Here is a 5,032-nt window from a genome sequence, read left to right on the forward strand (position 1 = left end):
GGAGGAGGACGCCGCGGCCTCGCCACCACTTCCGCCGGCGAAGAAACAATGGTGGGAGAAGGAGGCGTAGGCGCAGGCGGCCTTCCATGGTGACGACGACGAGAAGGAATTCCCCGGCCTAAACTTCATGATCGGCCGCGCCGTCGACGAGGACTACCGGCATATTACGCTGGACCCGCGACAGGTGGCGGCGTGGTCCGCCAGGGACCACGGCGCCAACTTCGTCGACCTCGCCGGACCATCGGAGCTGTCGGCGCCAAAGGAGGGAAGGCCGACAAGGAGGTGGCCGACAAGGACGACAGCTGGTCCTTCGGGGCATCCAGCGACGACGGCGACAACCTGGACTTCAGCGCCTTCGACTCCCGAGCGCCGCTAGATGTTTTTTTTAGTTTTTTATTTTAAATTCACATTAAATTTGTATAAATTTCGTTCGAGTTTCGTATGAATATCGTTTTAAATATTTGATTTTAACTTTCAAAATCTATCGGCTGCCGGTTTGGGGGCGCTGGTGTGGGAGCAGCAGCCCCAAATAGAAGATGCTCGGCCAGCGTCCCTATACGGCAATGTTGGCGTCCCTGTCGGCGCCTATTTAGGGACCGTCGGTGGAAATGCTCTAAAAAAATCTTTATGCTACAAGGGAGTGCTCATACAGGAGAATGAGTACAAAATAACTAGCACTCACCTCTGCCATCAGAGCTTCCATCGAGCAGCATCTCTTGATTTCATGTCGAGCCAGCAAATGGTGATTCGCGAGGGCCGCTTCTACTAGAACTAGAAGAGTCCGCCCAAGCAAAGAAAGAGGATAAGGAAAAGTAAAAAAAGAAAAGAATATTTGGCAGGTGGGGCCAACCAAAGTGTCAGCGCAGCCCAAACCCAAACCGAGTTTGCTCGCGCGAGAGGATTCTTACCCACGTAGGATCGTACGAGTATCGGACGAATTTTGTCGTGTGTATAGCAGGACTCTTTATTTTATAGGCAAAAGTTTGTTTCTGGAGCGTTGCCGGGAGCCCTTTGCTCTACCTCCACCTGGCCGGTCATCTCCCCGTGCACCCAAAATCGTGCTAGCTTTGCTTGCCGGGCAAACCGCATCTCCATGCGTGATGTGGGTATTACCCTTTGGGTACCCGATATTATTATACCCGGTACAGATTATGAAGATGGATCAACGCAAGGACTCGATAAGTTGGACCCATAAGAAATATCAACTTGAATTACAAGAAAAAAAACTTCAATATGAATTCTACTAGAACTCTTGTAAACCCTAACCTGGTTGATATATAAAACCAGGCAGCGGCACCCCTTAGGGGCAGATTGAGAAACATAAAACATAGACACGATACGACTAGACATCGGAACCCGCAGATTAGAACTAGACTAGATAAAACAACCCCGCCTATGGCGGCCTTCAAGGACGTAGCGATCCTCCACCGCGGGGAACCTGGGTACGTCGTGCCTTCTCTCACTCCCGGAATCTCCATCGTCGTCTTCCGTCAACCCTAAGTCCCTCATGGTGGGCATTGCCGAGGAACCGCCTCGTCAATTGGTGCCGTCTGTGAAAAGCGCGGCGACTGGATTTTGTCATCCGGGTGGAATACGTCGAGTTCATCTACAACCCATCTGCATCGGCAGCCGGATCGCATCTCGTCGCTAAGCCGAAGTTCATCATTAAACCATGAGACTGGAGAAATCAGGCCCGGATTGATGAAGGTCTGCGGTCGCTGTAGTCATCGCCAATAACATCGTCAGAAGAGGCGCACAGGGGCTAAGTACCAAGGCGCTGCAGCGGCTAGTTATCAACTGCCCATTGCACCGAAGAAAAAAAAAGAGTATCGGGAAAAGAGGAAAGCGAACACAGAGCTCGGGTTGGATCGGTTCCGTGAAAGAATCAACAAATTTCACGTGGAGTTTCTTGAATAGAAAAAAGGGTCATCATTACTGCTTCACTTCAAGATCAATTTTAAAAAAAAAAAGAGCGAGTGTTGTTGGCGTGGTAGTTGACACACGTCTGTTGGGAACCCCAAGAGGAAGGTGTGATGCGTACAGCAGCGAGTTTTCCCTCGCATATAAACCAAGGTTATCGAATCAGTAGGAGTCAAGGAACACGTGAAGGTTGTTGGTGACGGAGTGTAGTGCGGCGCAACACCAGAGATTCCGGCGCCAACGTGGAACCTGCACAACACAATCAAAATACTTTGCCCCAACTTAACAGTGAGGTTGTCAATCTCACCGGCTTGTCTGTAAACAAAGGATTAAACGTATGGTGTGGAAAATGATGTTTGTTTGCGAAGAACGAGTTGCGGTAGATTGTATTTCGGATGTAAAAGAATGGACCGGGGTCCACAGTTCACTAGTGGTGTCTCTCCAATAAGAAATAGCATGTTGGGTGAACAAATTACAGTTGGGCAATTGACAAATAAAGAGGGCATAACAATGCACATACATATCACGATGACTACTATGAGATTTAATCAGGGCATTACGACAAAGTACATAGGCCGCTATCCAGCATGCATCTATGCCTAAAAAGTCCACCTTCAGGTTAGCATCCGCACCCCTCCAGTATTAAGTTGCAAACAACAGACAATTGCATTAAGTATGGTGCGTAATGTAATCAACACAAATATCCTAGACAAAGCATTAATATTTTATCCCTAGTGGCAACAGCACATCCACAACCTTAGAACTTTCTGTCACTCGTCCTGCATTCAATGGAGGCATGAACCCACTATCGAGCATAAATACTCCCTCTTGGAGTTACAAGTATCAACTTGGCCGAGCCTCTACTAGCAACGGAGAGCATGCAAGAACATAAACAACACATATATGATAGATTGATAATCAACTTGACATAGTATTCCATATTCATCGGATCCCAACAAACACAACATGTAGCATTACAAATAGATGATCTTCATCATGATAGGCAGCTCACAAGATCTAACATGATAGCACAATGAGGAGAAGACAACCATCTAGCTACTGCTATGGACCCATAGTCCAGGGGTGAACTACTCACACATCAATCCGGAGGCGATCATGGTGATGAAGAGTCCTCCGGGAGATGATTTCCCTCTCCGGCAGGGTGCCGGAGCCGATCTCCTGAATCCCCCGAGATGGGATTGGCGGCGGCGTCTTTGGAAGGTTTTCCGTATCGTGGCTCTCGGTACATGGGTTTTCGCGACAAAGGCTATAAGTAGGCGGAAGGGTAGGGTTGGAGGCGGCGCGAGGGCCCCACACCATAGGCCGGCGCGGGCCCCATGCTGGCCACGCCGCCCTATGGGTACGGGCCCTCGTGGCCCCACTTCGTATACTCTTCGGTCTTCTGGAAGCTTCGTTGAAAAATAAGACTCTGGGCGTTGATTTCGTCCAATTCCGAGAATATTTCCTTTGCAGGATTTCTGAAACCAAAAACAACAGAAAACAACAACTGGCTCTTTGGCATCTCGTCAATAGGTTAGTGCCGGAAAATGCATATAAATGATGTAAAGTGTGTATAAAACATGTGAGTATCATCATAAAAGTAGCATGGAACATAAGAAATTATAGATACGTTTGAGACGTATCAGGGAGCATATCCAATTCATCAGGCTAATCGGCTTTCCCATGATACGAAGTACACTGCGACGCGACCAGAAAGAAGAAGCCAACAACAATATGGAAGAAGTCATCAATATGGATGTTACGCCTAAGAACATAGAGCAAAATAGGAGTTATCGCTGACGAAAGATGATTCAGAAAAGTACATGAAACAAAACAGAATTTTTACGCGTCAAGAAATACCAGACCCGTCGGCATCTGATAAAAATAATCAGGTGCTCTCTTACTATTGGAAAAAATTATTTGGTCAAATATTTTCGGCTTATACTATTATTTGCGCGTGAATTTATGCACTACAACATGACTGCAGATTGAAACAAAGCTCTGATTACTCTGCTCGGACGAACGGACCCGCCGTCGCGCACTCGTCATACTCAAGGGTCACCTGTCGCGGACCCGACATTGCGGACTCGATATATTTGGGTGCTCACCCATCGCGGATCCGCCACATCGACTGTGTCCTCTTCATCGACCACACCGGCCAGGCACCGCGCGTCTACATCGACTATTTCTGGCCGGCGATTACTTCGACTGCGCCTGCCACATCGAATATTTTTGGTCGGGCGATTACTTCAACTGCACCCGTCACATTGACTATTTCTGGCCGGGCGATTACTTCAACTGCACCCGCCACATCGACTATTTCTGGTCGGGCGATTACTTCAACTGTGCTCGTCACATCGCCTATTTCTGATTGCGCAATTACTTCGACTGCGTCCACCTGCAACCTGCTTTCACATTGGCCTCGTCGCAACCGAACTAATGGCTTCATCATCTATGGTTATCAATGGATTTATCTTCCATGGCTATATAAATATTGACCCCATGCAATCACGGGTCAATGGCTTCATCGTCTAGTTATCAATGGATATCATCTTATATAATATTGACCCGATGCAATCACGGGTCAATGGCTTCATCATTGATACGTCCATTTTGCATCACTATTTTGTATCATAATTTGCTGTTATTCATTGATATATTTCATATTTGGATATGATACTTATTGTTATTTCATCTATTTTGCATGTTTCATGATTATTGGAGGATCGCGCACCGGAGTCAGGATTCTGGCCGGAAAAAGCACCGTCAGAATGCGATATTTCGGAAGATCAACAGTTGACGGAAATTATATGAAAAATCCTATTTTCCAGAAGACGAAGGGAGCCAGAAGGGGGAGCCGAGGGGACCCGAGGTGGGCCCACCTCATAGGCCGGAGCGGCCCAAGGCCTGGCCGCGCCGCCCTGTGAGGAGGGGGGCCACAACCCCCTCTGGCCTCCTTTTCTTCGCGTACGTCTTCGCCCCAAAAACCTAAGCTCCAGAGGATAGTCGCGAGGAGTCACAGCCGCCTCTGCGGGGCGGAGAACACCAGAGCGAAAAGAGCTCTCCGGCAGGCTGAAATCTGCCGAGGAAATTCTCTCCCGGAGGGGGAAAT

Source organism: Lolium rigidum, chromosome 2 (assembly GCF_022539505.1).
Source record: "Lolium rigidum isolate FL_2022 chromosome 2, APGP_CSIRO_Lrig_0.1, whole genome shotgun sequence".
Classification (NCBI taxonomy): domain Eukaryota; kingdom Viridiplantae; phylum Streptophyta; class Magnoliopsida; order Poales; family Poaceae; genus Lolium; species Lolium rigidum.